The sequence below is a fragment of the Glossina fuscipes genome, unplaced genomic scaffold (assembly GCF_014805625.2).
Source record: "Glossina fuscipes isolate IAEA_lab_2018 unplaced genomic scaffold, Yale_Gfus_2 2, whole genome shotgun sequence".
In the NCBI taxonomy this organism is placed as follows: Eukaryota; Metazoa; Arthropoda; class Insecta; order Diptera; family Glossinidae; genus Glossina; species Glossina fuscipes.
The window spans coordinates 6,756,876-6,779,779 of NW_023998416.1; positions in this window are offsets into that span (position 1 = coordinate 6,756,876).

Sequence of the window (22,904 nt, forward strand, 5' to 3'; positions counted from 1 at the left end):
CAATCTTCAAGTGTATAGTTTTGACAGAGACGCGATTAAAGTGTTAAACTGTGATCACTTTAAGTAGTGTTATGCATTTATTTCATTCATGACAAGAGCTTTTTCAACCATAGAAAGTGGGCAACAAATTCGCAAAGTCGTATTTTGTCTTATGTTATTTTTTACACCCTGCACTCCTTAGAAGGTAGAAGGCTACATTAAGTTTGTGTGCATGTATGGAGTATACAGAAGAACTTGAGATAGATGATGGTTTTTGAATCACTTCCTGAAATAATTGCAGCTCGTCTGTCCATCTGTCCGTATGGCTGTCTTGTGTTCAATGTACAGGTCATTTGGTGCGGACTGACAAGTTCAGAACGATTTAGAATATGATTCTGAATTAATTGGAATAATAAAAGGCGGATCTGTCTCTAATCCGTTTGGAGTTTGCATATATCCGCACAAACTTAACACACGGTTGCAGCACAAGTGGCCTAATATATACCCACATTCGTTTCAATTATTAAATTAGGCAGAAAGAAGGCAGAGAACTCTTTCACTAAGTAAATTATTTAAAAATAATTTTTTTAAATATAACTTTATTTAAATGAAATAAAATATTGCCCCAGTCGTTATTATACGTCCATACGTAAAATGTTCACTTTTTTCCATGAAATTAAATCCAATTCGATTGAATGACGCAAACAACCAGCCGAATCATGAATTGTTTGCGCACTGAGGCGTGTGATGTTTATTAGAATCAAAAATTTAGTTTTTGCAAAGTATTGTAAACGTAATCTCTGTAAATTGATGGCCAAAAGTCGGGTCTTTTTGGATTATAAAAGGCTTTATTGTCATGACGTCATGAAAAAAATGGTGAACGATTGTAAAGTAAACACAATCCAGTTAATTCTTGCATATTTGAAATCAATTTCAAACAACTTTTTTATTTATTTGCCAAAGCGCAAATATTTATATATAGATGCACATAAAACGGGAGTCAGTTTTTCATGTGTTTCCTCAAATTAACAAAAAAATACCCCTCTCACGGTGTAGAAGTAAAATCTCAACAACTAACCTGACATACTAGGACAATAGTTATAGCAATAACAATAATTATACATATACAACGGTTGTAGAATGTAGTGAATAAGCGAATGCTATGAGATCTACTTTAATCGTTCGATTTCCAAGCCAATGTTCGGGGATTCGCATCTCAAATCTCAAGTGCGATGGACTTTACTTTGGCTGTAGCTATTGTGAGCTCTCTGCCGTTAAAGGAATAGCACTTATCGATTGGGCTCACTTTAGACTGCGGCCATCATTTTCTCTTCCCCTATCTCTTTCTCTTTCCTCACTCCTTTCTAACTGTCTCAGTGTTGTACGAACGTAAGGGATATCCCCTAAACGATTGGTCTGTTTAAAAAACACAGAAACAATTTTACGTTAGCACTTTGTTTTCCGTAACATTAACCTCACTTTACATAATTCTGCAATTGAACGCAATTGATTTAAGACGACAGTAGAACGCATTGTTCAATTACTTATCATGTTGTATTAGCCCATATTCCCATACGTTCCATACTCTTTATTCTTCGAATCTTGTTATTTTCAATACTTTTATATTTACTTCAACGGTAATTTAACAAAGAAGCAAATATTCCTATGTCGTACATACCGCCCGTAAAAAAATGCTTAAGAAATTCCTTGATTGTAAAAAGTCCCACTTTGTAGATGTTTATTTATGAAAACTTCCCCTAATGGTTTGTCTTCACATATCTCTTCTTCTTTCTTTTACGTTCATTGAAATTGACGGTTTTCATCTGAAGGTTTGATGGTCATTAATATCCGTCTTTCCACATTCGTGTTCATGCTGAATGTGCACATTTTCTTGCCCATCTTGCAATCATCGATTCTTTTAGTGTTTAATATTAGTTCAAGAATAGGGTGAATATTTGCATATATTAAAACATATAAGAATACTATAGTCGGGCAGGGCCGACGATTAGATACCCTCTTCCACTTTACTTAATTAATAACACACCAAAAATTGTACATTATTTTTATACGAAGGTACAATTTTCATAACAGTCCTCATATTGAAGGATACTCAAACGTCAATGTGGTCCAAATTTAACAAACTTAATTTAATACTCAAGGATTTCATTATTTTCCAGTTGATTTCCTCATAAAAAACCACGAATTAGGCTTAGACCTATAGAAGGATTTGCTTTCATAACAGGTTCTATCTATGATGCGGCCCAAAAAATAAATCTATGTGATCCCAATTCCCTATGGTTGTGTTACTAAGTACAAATTTTCTTCATAAAATATTGCAAATGAGACATTTTGGCATATAAAGCCGTATATTTTATTTGGTTGAGTTCGGATGCAGAAAATAAACCAATCTATCTGGTCCAAGTTCGGTAAGGTTAATTTTTATTATTGTGAAATGATTATGTCATAAGGGATTCAAAAAATGTCCCTGTTTTCAATAGCGTTCGCCCGTAGTCCAAAACACGTCAGTGCACCGAATTTTATCAAAATATCTCGATCTGTGGGTTGAACACAAGAATACGCAGACATACACCAGATAAATACACGAACAGGTAAGCTTAGATGGATTCAGAAAATGATTCCGTATAATAAAAGGGGTTCTATCTCAAGCCCTTTTCGATTTGACAGCCATCCGTACAGATTTAATATACTCTGTACCACAAGCGGTGTAGGGTATAAACGTGATTTTAATAAAACCATGAATTTTTATGTTCTAAACTTTAACATATTTTTACTCACATATTATAAGGAAAACTCATACCCATACAAGTTCCACTATGAAATATCTTTCATCAGTACACATAGATCAGTTCTTCGCCTGTCTTCGTAACAAATATGTAAAAACTATTTTTGCACTCGTCACCGATGGATGAGGTGTTTATATTCTTGAATTCTTCACCGATTTAATTCAAAATTCAAATTTTAAATCGATTCAAGCAAGTCCTTCTGTCCCCCTGTCAATCTTGCCATCTGTGTAATGTCCGTTGTAAACATACCCCTGGCTGCAAAAATTAAGCTGTCAATTTTAAATTTGACAGAAATATTGGAAGTTCTTGCACGCAATTTGGTATAGAACGTGGGCCAAATCGGTCGAAAGACACACTCACATCATCACGTAAAGAGAGAACGCCCCTCTTTTTCAAAAGGAATAAAAAATGCGTTTCTTCATGTTACTCATACACTATAGCCGCTAAATGTACAAAAACTTTGAACCCATTTTCTATGAGCAATGCTGTAGCGCTTGTACAAAAATGGGGAAAATTGACCACGCCAGCCCAATATTATAGTGTATCAAAATTTACTTTTATAAGCCTCAAAAATCCCATAAATTCATGGCCAATTTCCAATTTGGAATGCATCTAGACGTGTCCTTCCGTTCGTCTGTCCTTCTGCACAACTATCTAGTGTCTGTGGTCGCGTCCGCTCCACATTGTAGAGTATCAAAATTTAGTTCTTTTATTTTTTTTGTCTTTCTGGCATAATAGTGATGAGTATAAAAGAGTTTTCCCTTTACTCTACCTTACGACACATAGCTGGTGGGAAGGGTGTATGAAACATGCATGTAATACCCGGAAGAACCCGGAAAACCAAAATTGGGGAAAAATAACACTTAGATGTACTATGTGAACTTACGTGAAATGTTGCTTCTAGTCATTCTTATAAAAAACACAATTCAGTATAGCGAATTTATTTTTCATTTTTTTTTTTTATTTATTTAAAAATTTACTTTGCTTCATTTCGACATTATATGTATAAACCCACATGTTCTCGATTCGATCGGTTCGAGTATCTTACAATATTTTCAGCTTGAAGCGACTTTCAATACCGTATGTTATAAATTGATAAGCAAGCCTTATATCATTAGTAAGAACATCAACAAATGGGAGGCCAATACGCGCTGTTACCAGCAGCCAGGAATATGTGAAGAAACAGAAACAAACACAGCTTTAAGGTAAACTAAAATGAAATCAAGAGACGAATGCAGATAAACTAATCAAGAATTCCCGAAACCAAGAAACGGAAATACAAAAGTTATCTCGAACGAATATAACGCGCCATTGTGGTTGCACTTTGCCACACATTCCTGTTCGCATCAATGTAGTAAACAACGTTTTCATACGCATCGCTGAAAAAAGCGAGGTATACTCATTTTGTCATAATGTTTGCAACACCCAAAAAGAAGCTTCATAAGAATAAAGTGTATTTATATTTGATCAGCATGAAAGTCTGAATCGATTAAGCCATACATGTCCGTCTGTGTGTTTCTGCATCCCTGTAAGGTGTGTGCTTTGGTGAAAAGCTCTTGGTCGCAAAAATGAAGATATCGACCGCAAACATGGTAGAAACATTGGTTTAAAAAATGGATCAGAGCACTAGTCCGTAGTGAAGCGTAAACAGAACGCAACATCGTTTTTCTAAGCGAAAATTTTTGAATTTTTGCTCATTACTCACAATTTATAAAAGACAGAGGGTTAACATATTCCACATCACAATAATATGGATTAGTGTTTTCGTTACAATATGGGTATCAAATAAAAGGGGAGAGCAAAATACGAAAATCTATATGTAATTGATGTCATGATATGGCTGACTAATTTTTTCTAACAGTATCTTTTAGTGAAATAAAAGGTGGAAAATATATTCTATCCGATTCACTTTAAACAATCCACTTTAAGTAAAAGCAAAGCTATTCACGGTGATGGGTACGTGAGATTCGACAGTAGCCGAATATAACTTTCTTACTTGTTTATTCCACGTCATGTGCACTTAAGCGAATTGTGTGCAATCTTTCTTGCGTACTTCAGCAACGGATATTGCATGCTAAGGCATGTTACAACCATCCGGAATTGTACACGGATGCCGTTTGCAATATACATGTCTTATCTAGCTAACAGGACATAATGAAATTTTCACCATCTCTAACCCCATCATACAGCATTTAATCAATACTTTGATGCAGGACTTATTGTTAACTAACAATTCAGCGGTTGTAACGAACATAAGTAGAGTTCTTTGCTTCAGCTCAAATATTCAAATTCTAAAGATGGAAATACAAGCAAAATCAGCCTACGAATGCTATCGCATAGCTTAGGGGATAAGACGCAAGACAGCCAAGTCGATGGTCGAGCGTTCGAATCCCAATGTGGGAGACCATCCAATAGCTATATATTATATATATAGTTACTTGGACATCTTTGCTGTTTGCTTTTCTGAAAGATATCCTTTAATATGTAGCGTCTTAGCTTCAAGCTCACTTTGCTTATTCTTTAAGTCCAATAATTTTCTAAGCACAAATTTGTTTACTTTGATTGTGAAAAACTGTTAACTTTGCTGTGCTTTGATGACAGTTGTGTAACTTAAGCAGTTCAGCCTTGAGAGTGTTGTTTAACATGGCTGAATGCGTAATTGTAGCCAGAAATGAATAAATAAAATCGAAAGATGCCTTCTTACCCTGAAAATTTGCTCGGTTAACGATACTAAAAATAAAGCAAATAATCTAAGCGAGATGCTCTCATACTTATCCTATCTGCTAGAGAGTAGAGAGAGAATATTTCTACAGCAGGCACATTAGCAAGGCTAAGCAAAGATGTTATTTATTTCGTTGGACATTGCTTACAATCAATGCCTTAGTGGCTCTATTCGATTTAATGCATTGCGGCGATTTGTAAGAGTGAAAGGTACAAATGTGCAAACAAATTATGTAGATGCGTACATGTGACACATACGATAACTTCAAGCAAGAGCAAGCATAAAGGCAAGCAGGAAGGAAAGGTAATTTATTAAAAGGTTAATATTAATGTCTGCGTATAACTATTTGCTGAGGCAAAGGTGTTACAGTTTATTATGGAACATAAGAATAGCACGTATTGGCCTAATTTTTGGTTTAATGTGCGTTACGACACACACATCAATGTTTCTCATTTTCTTTGGTTTTACTATTTTGTGCGTTCAAATCCAAAGAGAAATTTACACGTAAGGAAGACCATCTGTCAGTATTAGGGTATTTTACTTTCATCGTTTGATCCAAAGCTTTTTAAGTGCTATTGACTCTGATAAATACGTGAATTGCGTGCGACATATGAGTGAGCATGTATCCCTTTACACCGTCAATTAAAAGATCAAACAGTTTTATTTTCCACACAACTCGTCCTAAGGGATATATTAAGTTCATCCGGATGCATGTCATATCCAACACGACTTGTGATAGATCTGCCTTTTCTTATACTAAATCAAAATCATATTTGGGATCTATTTCGCCACTTCTGTCCGTCTGTCCTTCGGGCGACCTAAATGTTAAGAACAGCAAATTTTTCAACAGATGAAGTTTGATGATATATTGACATGTTCTGGTTCAGTTGTGATTGTATATAGATATATCTAGTGCGGAGGATGGCTAGCACTTAGTCCGCAACTCGGTGATTCATAAGCACTAAGCTTTGACCAACAAAGAATCATTTACTTATTTACGTCTCTTTATCTCCACATAAAACTTTTAAATAAAAGTTTGCAGAATCCATTTTTTTTTTTTTTTTTGGAAGGGAGAGAAAAAATTAAAAAAAGAAATTATAACCGAACAATAAATTTCAAAAATGCATTTTAAAAAAGTGGAAAAAATAAAAAGTTCAATTGTATAATATTTTATTTTATTTTATGGAAATATTTTTCAATTCCATTTCAGTGCACAAACTCTTTGCTCTGCTCTAAGCTATTTATGTATTCTCCGGTGTTGATAGTAAAAGTTTATTATGCAATAATAACATTTATGCCGAAAATTTTTTCAATTTGTGTTACTGAGTTGCAAGCGCTTTATGCCGAGAAAAGATATTAAAATAAATATAATCATATACAATAATCAGTTTATCTCCACATAAACAATTTTGTAATAAATAAATTAAAAAAGTTTCTCAAAATAAGTGTTCATTTTAATGGGTAAGAAATCGAGTGCTTTTCTCAAAACCCAAGTCACGTCAAGTGTGGGGTCAAATAAGATAAAATTTATTTGGCAATTTTCAGTTCAGTTATTCTAGTCTTGGAGGAGGACTTGATGGTAACTCAACTTTTAGTAAACCGATTGACACAGTATCAATTTCTGAATCGATCCATGTTTGTCTATCCGTCTGTCCGTCGTATAATACTTATGTTCAAGTACAGGTCGCATTTTTTGATGAAATATAATCCATCAACATATTTTGGCCCAACGATAAATGCTAATGAACAGAATGATAGAACAACAAACGCATATTACTTGTTGCTCTTGCGTCAAGACAAGGAAAAAGGCTGAATTTAAAGAGAGAAAGTCCTCATTCATTGCGATAATGCATCCGTGCATTCAACTAACATTGCTCATTAATTGAGATATGAATTGGTCCTAGCGACTGTTATCTACACGGAAGCGCCAAAAGATAACTATCTACAAAAGCGTCTTTCGTCGAATGTAGTATTCAAAGGACAACAAGGTTATAAAACTACTCGACAAATCATATAATTCGGAAAACATGAAAACTAATAGAATCATTGGACTTGGTGTATTGAGATTGCGATATTGTCCCTATTAGTAAACTGCTCTGACAATCAGACTAAGATCACTTCATAGAGGCGTGTTGCTATTAATTAAGATTTTCTCCTCCCAGCTTTTCCTAGTGTTAATTCCGAAATCATTTAAAGCATTTGTAAACACATTCCTCCTACATTACTAAATAAATTTTCGTGGTTTACTTACTTTTTCTCTTTTAATGAATAAGTAAAAAGGTTATTTGCAGCATTGTCACAGACGTTGACTGTTTACACATATATCACTAACTCAAGCAACCCCTAAAAATTATTTTGCATATCACTTTTTTTTACTATTTATTTGTACAAAATTTGCATGAATGCAGAAGACAAACCGTATTGCATTCTAACATTGTTTGCTGCGCCCTGACAACGCATACGTGACTGGAATGATTTATTTTCATTTTCACATAACGCTTCATAGTATTATTATGCTTGTCTTACGTTATTATACGAGCTGTGTTTGTAGAAAGTGGTCTAAGTCCATTTTTTCATCCATCGAGACGTTTAAGGTTTTGAATTTGAATTAATTTAAAAATATTGGAAAAATACTGGATATGATGTAATAGTTATTAAGATTATTAAAAAGACGAAACGGGTTATTTAGCTGCAAATCGACTTGCACCACTTTGGCATATAATAATTCATATATTTCTGCAAACTTTTATATTTGATTTTATTCTCCTTTTGTTCTCCTTTATTACCTTTTCAAGGGAATCACCATAAGCTCGTGCATACATCTCAACGACTTGACTAAGCTTACAAAATATATGAGTAGTAAATATATGATAACATTCGACATGAATTCATCCAGTCATTTGAATAAAGACAAAAGCTGCGACCTTCAAACGAGTTAAATAAGATTAATTTCTGTCTTTTAGTTTTTATTTTTTACAAGATGATTACGTCTAGATTGAGGTAGGATAGTGAGGATAGTTTATGCCACTATTTTGTAACCATGGCTAGTTTGCTATTGGCGGTGTTTAGATTGAAGATGGATAGTGAAGTTAGAATATACTCGACCTGAATGTGTAGACTCACCATCAGATTCAATTAGAATCACATTTATATATACGCTGAAGGTATAGCAAGGACAAGTCTTCTAATGTAAACAGTGCACTGTCACGAAGACCATCAGGTTTTGCTAACAATCAATTGCAGGAAAAGAGGAGAAATGCAACCTTTCCAGGAAATAAGTTTACTTTACATCCAACGCTTACCTTAAGTTAAACAACACTTAAAGTTTTATTTAGTATTTTCCTCTTGGCACTTATTGTCGATTACGATTACCACGCTCTTTACCGTTTTGTATTTTTGTTCCACCAATTCATATACCATAAATCGACTTGCTTTCCTTTTTATTACTTACGGGCGAATTGTTTCGTCTTGGATGAACTGCTCTTCACTTTTCTTTTTCAGCATCTAATAGCTCGTTGTGCAAAGTAAATTCTTCTCGTCGCTCTTTATGTTGTCCTTTCAAATTTTTACTCAACTTTATTTTCAAATAAAGTTTGATTGAGTGATTTATACTGAAAGCTTGGCGACTATCTTTTATAATTCTAAGTAAATAATTTCATTATCTTGTTTATTTAATTTAGAAAATTTATGAAACTTTCTCTTAAGAAAGTTTTCTTTCATTGCTCAATTTCCAGTAGAAGAAATTTCATAAGCTATTAGTTTAAAGAGAGGAAAATAGACAAATAAGATAAAAAACAAGTAAAAAAATTAAATTCAGCCCTGATCGAAACCCGTGATTCTAATAAAAGCAAAAGAACCAAATTTCCCTCCTCTGCGCAGCAGACTTTTTCTATCCTCAGAACAAAAGCGGAACTTTCATGTGTTGTGCTCTATGAGTAATAAGCAAAAACACGGCCGGCACAAGTGTCACAATTTTTTCTGCATAGGCATGGATATGCTATAATATATATCTTTTGTAAGATTTTGACCAATTTCCTACTCGAAGGTTTGTTGTTTTGGCACAACTCTCAACGTAATCAGAAATAAAAAAACCCAAATCAGTCCATGCCAATGCCCAGCGGTGGGTTTGTATCACAACTTAAGCAATTAAAAATTTCCCTTAAAACAAGTGGAATTTTCAAATCACATTCAGAAGCATTCTTATAACCCCACCACTCTTAGATAAAACGTTTGGGATCCATTCCTATAAAAGTGAGCTAATTGTGCCACATTAAAATAATTCCTGTGCATATGTAGTTGCGTTAAAAAATTAAAACCAATACTTTCAGATTGTATAAAATCAACACTATTCTAAACCATATAAGTTTTGTTGCTCTTAACACCTATCGTTATCGCAATTAGTGCGCGCAAATCTACAAATCTATAAAAGATTTGAAAATTTGCGCCACAGGAAAGTCGATTCAAGTCGTGGTATTGCTCTACGTTATTTTATCTGCATAAAACAAGAAATATATATGTGTTTACATATCTGAAACGTGTAATGCAAAGCATGCAGACACATATATAAAACTTAGGCAGTGCGTGTGCAGGAAACACGGCATTTTGTGCGGCAAAAATGTTATGGTTGTGAATAGGAAATTTTACAACTTTATTTACTTTCTTTAATTGTCCTGGGATGGGGCTGTTCTAACAATCAAAAAGAGTCTACTGCGGCTACAGCTTTTTTCTTAGAAGCTCGTTGAGAGTGCGCTGAGTTTTGTATACATCCGTTAATCTGGTATGCATCTTATCTGAAAGTGATGTTAGAGAATGCTCGTGTCTGGTTACTAAAATTAATCAAGTAACACTTACTAAGAGATTCTAACGCAGCCGAGTATAATTTTCGAACCATTTCAGTAATACTATAAATAATAAATTAAATAGAGTAAATTCTTGATATACACTTTTGTATATTATTTAATTGTTTAACAAATTCAAACGAAATTACACAAATCGTCGGGCAATTTCGACTTTTGAATACTCTACAGCACTGAATATCAAAAATAACAAATCACTGCTTAAAGTAACTTACCTTTCATGAGAACTTCGCATTCATGAACCAAACAAAACGAATCATACATAACCAATGTGAAAATTTCGACATTTTTAAAATATTATGCAAAAATTCCGATCATTTTTAAACTTAAGTGAACGTTAACTTTTGCACGCAAACAGTATCCTGGAGGGATATACGAACAGATGATCAGGTGTGAAGCTGCCTATGATATCACTTTAATTAGCTGAGTGGCTGTTGTTGTTGATGCTACAAGAGAGTTGATAAAACTGGTAAACTGGTTCCTATTAATGTGGAAAACATCCTCAATTAATTAAAAAATGTGTCCAACAATTGATGCAGTGCATATTGCACAACCTTGGGTAAGTACTTTCTGCGGTTATAAGTGTTCGTAATTGGCAATAAGCCAACTTGATTACATCGACAACTGTTACGGCATCAACAATAACAAGAAAAAATTCCACCATAATTGGATTGGAAAATTTTTTTGAATTCGTGGTGCGTGTGTGCAGTTAGTTGAAGTGAACATAAAGTTTAAAATCGATATTTTTGTGATGCCATAATTAGCTCTGTCGTGCTGCACGGAATTTTTCTGAGCTTGATGAGCAGAGTGATGCTGCAACGTAAAATTTCTTTTCAATATTTTCTGCCTTTTTTCGTTCCCTCCTCATTATCGCATCAAGGAAAAGGAAGTTAAAGTATGGAAAATTCCATTAGACCTCTACTCAAACTTTGCTATACTTGGTTAGATTAGTTCAAATACCACTTCGATTAGTTCGGTGATTTCGTCATCAGGTTATGCTGGTATTGCCGCCAATGTCAATGAGTAAGGTTTTGGTCGATAACTTCCAAGCTGTAGTCAATATTGATCATGAACATTTTTATCTGAAAGCTTAATTTTAAGATAATATTGCTCGACTCGTTAGCATCTGCGTAATTAAAACCCAAACAACATTTTCTGGTTGCCGAAGCATCAGATTTGCCTGAAAATCGTACTCAATTATCTTAGATGAACATCTTTGTGAGAAGAACATCTTCTACGCGGCTTCTGCAAACGGTGTTGCACACGCAATGAATTAGGACCAAGTACTCTAAGTGCTGGTAGAAATTTTTGTCACGTGAAAGATATTTTTTTTTGTAAATTCGCTTTGTCGTTCATTTCAGTTCGTCTTCAGGCTAAAATTCATTAGTTTACCCAGCTTCACAAAAGTATCTCAAAAATTGCGGACTGTATGTTGGAGACAAGAAAACAAGGCGGACAAACGAACAAATAAGCTGAGATCGATGCAAGGACTAATTTACAATTAATCGGTATAATAAAAGGTCAGCCTATTTCAATCCTTTCTGGACGTTGGACCCATTCTCACAAACCTAATGAACAAGTGGTAGAGTATATAATAAAGAATTTTTTTTTGCTTCATCTCGAACATACCCATATACACTACTTCCTAAGGTTAAGGTACCTCCAAAATACATAACAATCCAAACAGCGAATATGTGAATAAAAAGAACTGTAAAGTAAACATATTCGATCATGTGCTGGCTGCTCTACCAATGAAAGAATTAAACTGAAACAAATATCTTCATTTGATACGTGCCAGTTGCTGTTGATATAGATAAACTCCAACAAACATGCAATATTGTGTAACCGCCTTAAATCTGTATGAAATAACACCGACATTAATCTTTTAACAAACCAAAAACACGAGTACGCACATACATGTGTACATATATTTTTACTGCAACAAAAAGCTTAAAAACAGTACTCAGCATAACTAAATATATATGCGAATGCCGAATATTTATCACAATCTATATACACACACACGTATATTGCGTCAGCATCGATACCTTAAAATACATAAAACATGTACAGTGTCGGTAAAACAACAAAAAAAAAAGAAGTTTTTCTGTGGCATACTAAAGCATTCAACTGGAAAAATACACCACACATGCACTCAATTATTGAAAACAAGAAAAATTCAACTGAAAATAGAAAAATCTTTTATGAGGAGAACATGAGTAAATATTGTTGCACAAGTAATGAGTGCATGAGAGTAAATAACTGATTATTTTTATAAAATTATTATAGAAATAAAACTTTGCAGTAGCGACAAATGTTTACCCAAATATTAAAAATTGAAGCCTTTCTCCACATAAAGGCATACTATTCGTAAAAGTAATTGTATGGGAGGAGATTGAAAACTTGGCCCACTAATATGACGTTATTCAGCGATCCATGTTCGGAAGTTTTGAAAACTTAAAGCTATTGCCTTAGTAGTGAAGTGTTGGGAGGGACTACAATCAACGTAGTAAATATTAACAGAGTATCTCAAGAATTCGAATACATACGTGGCACATCGAAATCCAGAGACAAAAATCAACCCGTCGAACAGATGGACAAGTTTTAATCGAAACCTACCTTGTTGCCGTTACACAAATTTGACCAATTTTAACATACCCCCAAATTTTATAGGGTATAAAGAGGAAAAGGTGCTTTTATAATAACAAAACCCATATATCTCATCGTCCCCGCATGTTTGAGCTTTAGTGTTAATATAAGCCTGTAAAGAAACTACTTCGTTTTCAATTTACTGTTAAACGGGGAATATCATCAACTTGTACGAGCTGCTTGCCAAGCGGCTCGTTAGACCAAAACAAAAACTTCCTCAAAATAGGCAAAGATTTCGTAGCGGTTGGTCTTAATGACGACCTGCATTCATTACGCGACAGAGAAGTATTTATCACATTGAGGAAATGGATTTAACTATGTACCGAAAAGTAAAATCAGCCACAGAGTGCATATAGTTGTTTGTAAATGAAACAAATTCAATTTGGGCATATAGCGGCATTAAAAAGAGTTATTCGATTTCTTAAGATTACATTTGTGAAAGGCTTGCTAGTCACGATGTATATCAAATTATTTAGTACAAGAGAAAGTTATATTTTTATGAAAGGCAAAAAAGAGAGAGACTTCAAAGCAAAAGAGAGTTTGTTTTCAAATCTGAAATCTAAGAGGACGCAAACTAGAGAGAACCTGGTAATCCTTAATTCGACACCGCATTAAGTAGCTCCAATATTTGACGTAATTATTTTTAAGTGCTGCTAAAGTAAGAGATCGGTAGTGTCCGAGCAGTGTAAAGAGTCTTTCTGGGAAAATATAGCATATTTTGAAACATGTGACCGAGGTAATAAGTCTGCTATTTATTAATCGATGAACAGAAGAGCGGCGTCTTTACTTTATATATAGTTACGAGAATTATTGGAATTTAGCAAAGCCAGGTGCTCAGAAGTTTCCTATTTCACATATGGGGGTATTTGGCGTCTATTCGACCATGACAGCAACTAGGTGTCCTTACGTCAGCGCACTTACCCATTCAAACCTACTAATCTTAACTTCGCCCACCTTATTTGACTTTAAGAGCAATACTTTCTTCATTTTTACACCAAATTCGTTCTTTTGTGCATATGAGGCCCACTAGAAGTAAAACATTTTTATAGTCAAGTTATGACTTGAATTTACATTCTTGTGTAGGACCTTGTTAATACTTTTTATTAGCTTCTATTTATTGCAAGTTTCGCTTCGCGTGTATGCATTGAGCTCTCTTGAATTTTCAATAAAAATTGTGTGAAGTAAGCTCTAAGCAATTATAGTTCTTTGTATAAGTGGACATTTTGGAGGATATATAGACAAAGCAAGTAGCATAAGTGACAATATAAAATCAGATAGACGAAGTCCTAAGGAAAGTGTTGTCAAAACCACTTAAGAAAATCTTTAACGAAGTGAAACGAAACTTCTACTAGAAATTTAATTTCATTTGCTTGCTATTCATCATCGATGAATTTCAATTAACTGTAAGCCATATCACTATGCCTGAAAAAAAAAAAAAAAATTGATAAATTCACAAACATTCTGAACGCACATCAAAAAAAGTAGGACGGATGAGCGGAGAAAAAAAAAAAAAAGAAACAACTACAAGACGTCAGTGTTACAGTGAACGTCTAAGGTAAACCAGCTGCAATGCGGTTTTGTTATATGTAAGTCTTTGGCTCGTATTGAATAAATGTACTTTTTGAATAAATGAAATGCGTGAGGACTTATAAAGCAGACACTAGTGTACATGGATATGAGGTATGGGAAAGTGAACGAAACAGGAATAGTAAACTCCAACTTTTTTAATAGACTTTCCGCCTTTTTTTTTTTTTTTTGAGGAGATCGCACCATCTGCAATTCCTATTTTTTATTTTTGTATAAGTTTTCGGCATAAAACACAATTCCGCTCCAAGTTTTTGATAACAATAACGAAGGAAAATACCATCAATGGCAGCAATAATCAAATAACTGTAGTTTTCGTTGTGGCCACTATCGCGGTTGGTGTTCTTTTCGTTTTTTTGTCACCAGAACTTAAACATTGGCTTCTGTATTTGTCATTGAACGTTCTGTCAAACTACAACAACACATTCGTTTAGCGACCAGAGATGTTACATAAAAACAACTCGTTTTCATAGAAGTGCCTGGAAGCGAGGAAGGACATAGAGATATATGGATAGGTTTTTTTTCCCTCCAACTGACAAAAAAGTGGAAGATAAACTTTAGGAAACAAAAAATTCAAAAATCCAAAAGAGGAATAAAAAAAAAAATGATTTAAAGCAGAAGACATCAGACAAACTCTTTCTAAGCTAATATTACTCTCTTCTCTTTTTTATGCTATTGAATAGGAAAAGATGAATTGAACTCGCTTACTGTTTTATAAAAGGTATGCAATAAAAATTTGTCAAGGACGTTTTATACTGCTTGTCATCCAACTGTCTATGGAACGAGCAGAAGCGTGATAACTTATCTAAAAGGAAAGAAAACTTCTGATACGCAGAACAGTCATAAACTGCACAACGCACTAACTTATGGCTTTTCTTATATGAGAGGAAAGGAAATTTCTTATAAGGATAATGTCCGCAAAATATTTTGATATTTTCGCTCATTGGTGTTATATGTTATTATATACCCGCCTCAGTGGTCGAATAGACAAAGCATTTCGACTAACGAGTGGATTCAACTCTCAAGTACCGTAGAATTCTCAATAAAGTCGCTAGCCTTCAGATGTTAATGGTTTAAGACTTTGATCTTAGAATTTATTTCTCCCGTTAAATTAATTGTAATAATAATAATGATGTATCTTATTATAAGTTATTGTGAAGAACACAACATGTCTTATGTCTTCTCAAACGTAGCTGCTGTTGTACTGTTGTTTCGATTCATAGCAATGTGAAGCGGATATTCGAATTATGTACATAAGCGAAAAGAATGGAAGGCTCAGACACACACACAATTTAATATATGTATAAATATATATATACCTATGTTCCTGAGCAACGTAAGTTCCTGAATCAATTTAAACTTATTCCTTTATTTGGTAGAAAATCTCCTCAGTCCGGCCGCTTTTCTGCCTTACATATTGTTTGTTGTTTCTTCTTCCTTACTTTTGAAAGTAGAGTTTTTCTAAATTCATATATACTTACTATACATATACATACCTATATCTATACATACTATACTATATATATAAATACTATATCTATACGTACTATATATATAGAAATCTTCTCATTTCTAATGCTTTACAATGAAAAAAGCGTGGATGATTAACTTGAAATAATGAAGCCAGAAGTTTCAGTCTAAATGCTCACTATGTTCTGATATAGACATTACGTATAGGCGTAGTCGTTTGCATCTTTCTCTTTAGTATTTTGCTTTTCCCATTAACTATTTTACTCACTGGAAAATTTTGAAACAAAACCAATTTATTGCAAATCTGGAAATCTTATAAAAATTGTAATGAAAATCAAAAGTATTTAATTGACTTTGCCTTAATAGAAATGAATGAATGGAATATTAATAGAAAATCTCGATACATTGCAATTGTCTCCCCCGCAATTGAAATTACAATGCGGGCGATTATTTTGTTATCCTCAAAATTCCATGGCATTGTGCTCAACTATAAGAGCGTGCAGGACCAATGTAATAACATGCAATAATTTGCAATACCTACAACAATGTTGATGAGGCATCATATACATTCAATAGAAAGATTATTTAATCAAATATTTTGATGAGTGGGGGATTGTAGCGGTGAAGGAGTGTCATGAAATATTCTGCTTGGACTTAATTAAATATAACTCGCATTGAAATGAAACAAATAGTTATACCTTTTAATCCACAATAACAACAAAAACTTCAACGCCAACAACAAAATATTTCAATCAAAAAAACAAAAAATTATTGACAGAATAAACAGGACCTGGTGTCAACAGAGAGTTGCACAAAAAATGAGCAGAAAAAAGGGAAATAATTTTGTCTTTTCTGCGTAACTTTTTATACCCTTCACCACTTGTGGTAGAAGGTATATTAAGTTAGTGCGGGCGTATGTAACACTTAGAAGAGCTTAAGATAGACCCACTTTTTATTATATCCTAACTTTTATCACAGTCGTAATCTGAACTGATCTAATCCTGTCTCTCCGTCTGCTGTCTGTCCATGTAAATTTGTGTTCAAACTACAATTCGCAATTTTGTGGATATTGTAATGAAATTTGGTACAATGATATGTTTTCACCCAAGAACCAACGATACTCAAAAAGGTCACCACATATTGAAACATAGAATTTTCGCCTCTACAAAGGATAAGTTTTCGTGGAAATACTTATTAGGATAGGTTCCAAAAAATAGGGCGAGATGTTCCAAAGTTGGCATAGTTATTTTTTATGTTAAAATGCTATTGCGATATAATTCTTATCGTGAAGAATTGCAAATTATACCTTTTTGTCGTGTGAACTCCAGTTTTCGTTATAAGAGAGAGGATTCAAAAATTGCCCCAGCCGGGCCAAAGTTTTCTAACCAACTTAGAATGCCGAAATACTACTATGTAGCAACTTTTGCTGAGATATTTTGAAAATTACGATTTTTTTCCGTATAACGAGTTTTCGGAACAAAGCGTTATATGGGGAGCGGTCGAAAAAGTGGACTGATCCAAATAATTTTTAATAGCATTTGTCCCTGGGTGAAAGCACGTCACTGTAACAAATTTCATCAAAATATTTGAAAAATTGCGACCTGCAGCTTGAACACAAATTTACGTGGACAGGAATTTAGGCGGACAGACAGTCTTAGATCAATTCAGACTACGATTCTGATAAAAGGTAGGATATAATACAAAGTGGGCCTACCTTAAGCTCTTATAAGTGTTACACAAGGCCGCACTAACTTAACATACCCTGGATGTGATGGAAGGTATAATAATGTATTGCATACATATGCAAGACAGTAATTTTTTTATTCAATGCCATTTGATTCAATTCAGCTCGACTTAACATTTGTTAACAAAAATTTCGCATAAATTTTTTACAATTTTTTAAATCACACGCACATATAAATGCAGTTTCATCTTCCTTAAATTACATACACAAACATTTCAGTGAATGATGCGATTTAATAACTGACATTTACTCAATTACATATAACTTTTGTAGGAAAACATTGGGATTACAATTTTTTATGCGAAATAATATATAAAAACTTAGTGATGTGTATATAAATTAATTATTCAGAAATTAATAAAAGCCAAGTTATTTATCTTTTTTTTTTGTTTTCGCTACAACTACAAATATTATAGGATCGGGCATTATTTTTGAAAAATATTCGAGAGGTTAACTGGAACCACCGACTAGCCGCAGTATGGCAAAGCAATCCTCACAACGGAGTGTGAATGGTGCCGCCATGCTATGATCGTTATTTATGGCTTCATTATTTTATATTATTTGCAGAAAGGACTCTTCGCCTTCTTTAAGGGATGGTATTACTTTGTGATTTCTTTATACACATTCCAGAATTGGTATCAACTCAGGGGCTTGTGGAGGGAAAATATTTCAAATCGTTCAGTAATCGGATTTTCCGAATGTAGTGGTAGAGCTCGATTACTGGGTAACCTGTGAAATACAAACAGCAATGCGAGATGAGAAAAACTCTTCTCTCTCTCCCCTGCTTCTTTAAACCAATTGTATGGTGTCCGTATAAAAGGTAATAAGTAAAATAACAAGACTAAAATAGTAAGCATTGTTCATGCTTAGAAGTAAATTTTGAAAACGGACGTAATAAGCCACAATAGGCGACAAATAGTGTTTTACAAGCAAAATAACAAATAATTATGTAAAACCCGCCTGAGTGGCCGAGTAGGCAAAGAGGCTCAACTAACAACTCGTGGATGGTTGTGAATTCAAATCTCATAATGACTTTTAATAAAGCCGGTAGCCTTACAGTGCTAGCGCTTTAAGATTTTAGTTTTGCAATTTATTTCTCTGGCTGAAAAATTAGTAATAATAATAATAAGTTATAAAAAACCTTCAAAAAATATTTACGGGAGTATAACACTATAAAAGTTTAAAAATAAAAGTTAGTGGGCATGATTGTTAAAAATTCACAGCATTGGGCCTATTTTCGCGTGGCACTATCAATTTAAGAGACTCTTGCAGCAGAGTGTAATAGTTGCAACAGTGTCACTAGTTCAATTGAAAAAAGGCGTTAAAGTACACCTAGGCATAGGCATAGATGATGTTACAAATATGAACATTCGCGCAATGAACGCAAATGTTTAAGTAAATCTATAGAAAAAGTCCTCGCTAAGGAATGCTGTTTTAAAAGTTTGAATGAAAAAAATGCAAATTGTTTGCTTATCGTGTTGTTTTCAAAAATCGTGTTTCCGGTAAACGCTTTGAAAGTTACTAGCGCTGCTATACAATTCCGTTGTTTATAGTTTCTCCGCATCTTCTGAAGTGAATCTCAAAATCACATCCGCACCTAACTGGCTAAGAACCACTTCCGAAATGATACCCAAAAGAGGCCCTTTAATGAGATGTAAAAGAAGAGGTATTTTTAAGCTTAGTTTGCTATTTATTAAAAGGAGCAAACATCCATGCAAATAGACTGTTGCGGAACCCTTTTCTAACTGCTTAATGACAAATGGATATAATACTTGAGCTATTTGTGTGGTCGTGAAATGGAAGTAAAAACGTTTTTTATTTTTATTATGATAGTCATAAACAAAAATTGGGGGTACACCCAACGTAAAGCATAGAAGCGGTTACTATTCCAAATTTTAAGAAAAGACGCTATTAACGTTTGTTCCACTTACACCATATAAAGCAGATTTCTGCAACCAGGAGTATAAATAAATCGCATTAAAATCTGGCATAACAAAACGCTTTGGAAATGCTAAACACAAAGTAATTTTTGTTGCTACGAGATACGAAGACGAAATGAATTTGTCTCTCTTAGGAATGAATGTGCTTATGTGTGGGCGGCACAAATGCTGATAACAATTCATGATCTTTTTGCAATGTTCTGAGACGTCAGCACAAGCTTCATTTCGTTATAATTTGAAAATTTGCCATAATTCATATCGTGCTCTGAGATATGCGATATACTTAACTAACTCACAATTCATCATTTGTCAGAAAAGGGAAGCATTCTTAACCTGTTTAAAAGAAAATGTTTGCCAGCAACTCGCACTTAATCCATTTGAATCATATCTAGTGATAATGAATGAAAATGTGCAGTATGAAGTGTTGGTTGCGTTAAGCCGCTAGCATGCATTAACCTATCAACCACTTAAGTGGGAGGAAGTGCGTGTGTTTGCCATAAAGTTCAAGTGTTTGTTAGTCTAAGTTCAAATTTGAAGAGGAGGACTTTTTTCTTCTTTTTATGGTGTTTTCTGCTTAAATGTTCTAAGTGAATCCGAAATGACTGAGAGATTTTCATGATAAAGTTATGCTGTATCCTGCATGTACATGGAATGAATACGGAAGGAAAATAGAGAAATAGTATGTTTTACACAAGGCAAACTGAAATTGATATCAAAACGAAGTTGAGAACTTGTAGTGTCTGTTAAAACTCATTCCTAGAAGCTTCAGAAATGAAATTTTTTTCTTTTTTGCATGTAGAGGTAAAGAGAGAAAAACTCAAACTTGAATTGACGGTAAGGGTGAACAAGGTTTTAAACCTATTTACACGCACTTAATTCCATTGAAATACACACGTATAATATATTTTCAAATAAATGGGAATTTAGATGATATCTGCTAGTACGAAGTGAAAATGAACAAATTGAGGCACTTTAGATTCAAAATAACTTACTAGATATGTGACTTCATTTGTAATAAAAAAAAAAAAGAAAGGAAAACCCATTACAGACTCCATGAAGTACTTTATTACCTCGAGATTTTCAAACAACTTAATTAATTGACATAAAAATCTGACCATTAGCGGCTTCATAGCTGCTGAAAAAACTCAAGAAAAATATTAATACAAGTCGATCAGGGCCTAAAAAGCAGTGTAGTAAAATCTTCATCGTTGTAACTCTTCACGAAATATCATATGATCATAAGCACTCTCAGAAGAGATACGCTTTAAAATACAGGCCGATGTTGCCCAAACACGCACAGTACGCTTCTAAGCCAAGTGAATATTTCCAATTAATTTTGATCGTAAAAGGCTAGAAATTGGATTTTTTCAAGGACTTTTTTGTGAAAATTTTCCACATTCAATTCTATTTTCAAAACACCATTTTTCACGAGTTTCTATCATATGCACATGAAATACCAGAGAAAGACTCTATGCAAATACAACGTCAAGCAGGATTTATGATCTAGTAAACTCTACGGAATTGTTGGCCCGCAATAACGTGGAAAATGCACATTTACATTTTCATAATTTCTTCATCATTTTATTTTTCTACTCTGTGTTTGTTTTTTTGTGCAGTCATTAGTTAAACTTATTTTCATAATTACTTTCAGGATAATGTTTACGGTAAAAAGAAAATTTCTCCTTGATGCCTAGGTGTGGATTAAATCTCTCCACATCTCATACGCAGTATGAGAATTTACTCAATTTTCGCTCTAAAAGCTATTTGATGGCTAAAGGTACATATATAAAAATATATATATTAAAACGGGGTTTTTTGTATTATAGACGATAGACTCTGGCAATTTTTCTATTTGCTGAAACTCCATATTTCCCGTTACTCCAGAGTATACGCCTTAATTTAATTGATGTGAAAAATTTCTCATTAGCGAGGAGAAGAAAGAAACACCGTATGCTTTCATACATAGTTGAATATGTCGTTCGTTTACTTGCGTGAACGTGTCGTACTAGGTAGACGTGTCAGATTGAGGTGAGAATACAAAATATGAAGAAATAAAATAAAATGGCCCAGCATGTTAAGCTCATAAAATGTCCTTCTGAACTAGAATGCTGCGACATCCATTGCAAAGCTCTTAAGGACGATGACAAAACGAACGAAAGAAATATACATATAGTAGAGATTGTAATAAGTAAGTGTCTCGCTTAATGGGGTAATAAAAGAACTTAACCTCTTTACGAGCGATTATTAATCTCCCATTAAAACTTACGTCTTGTTGTACAAAAAGCAGTAGCTATGACGAGTACAGACGTATTAACTGTGCCAATGTGTTTGCATTTTAACATTACTTAAAAAATATCTGATAAATAATTATTGTCAAGTCAGTGAGTAAATATATATAAGAGATTGTTTTTCCAAAAATGAAGAAAAGTTAAAACCCAAGAAAAGTTTATCGATCCCTAGATAGTTTTTAAAATTATATTCCCTCACTATTCGAAGAGTTCGATTCACCGACATAATAATAAACTTCAGTGCATTCAGCTCTTGAACATGTGGTACCAAGCAATTGGTTCTGCATTTCCTAAGCGTAGGACACGTCAGTTGTGTAAGTATTATGTAAAAAAACATTTACGTAAAAAAAGGAATCTTCAGAGACCCTACACAGTATATATCATATCGATTAAATTCACAATCAATTTAAGCACGTCCGTCAATCCGGTTGTCCGTCTGTTCATCTGTGTACTGTCTGTTGTAAACTTTTTCCGGGCCGTAGAAATGAGGCTATCGACTACTAACTTGGCAAAAAGATCGGAAGTCCTAGCACGTTATACGCCCGTAACAAGACGTTGTAAGTATGTTCTTTGAAATGTTTGGGTCGTTGTCAAATTCTCTAGCAAGTTGATAATCGATATTCTCACTTTTGCGAAAGGAAGAATATTTGGCACAGATACTACCCGGTTGCGCACAACAACAGATGGACAGATAAACGGACGGCTATGCTTAGATCGATTCCGCATTTAAAATTTGCCAAGAATTTGTGGGGTTTTTGAAGCTTGCATTTGCACATTATGAAGGCTTTGAAAAAAACTGATATTATAACGCATTACAAGATTGAGTGGGCGTAGCCGATTTCTTCCATTGCTGCACAACTAGTAGAGC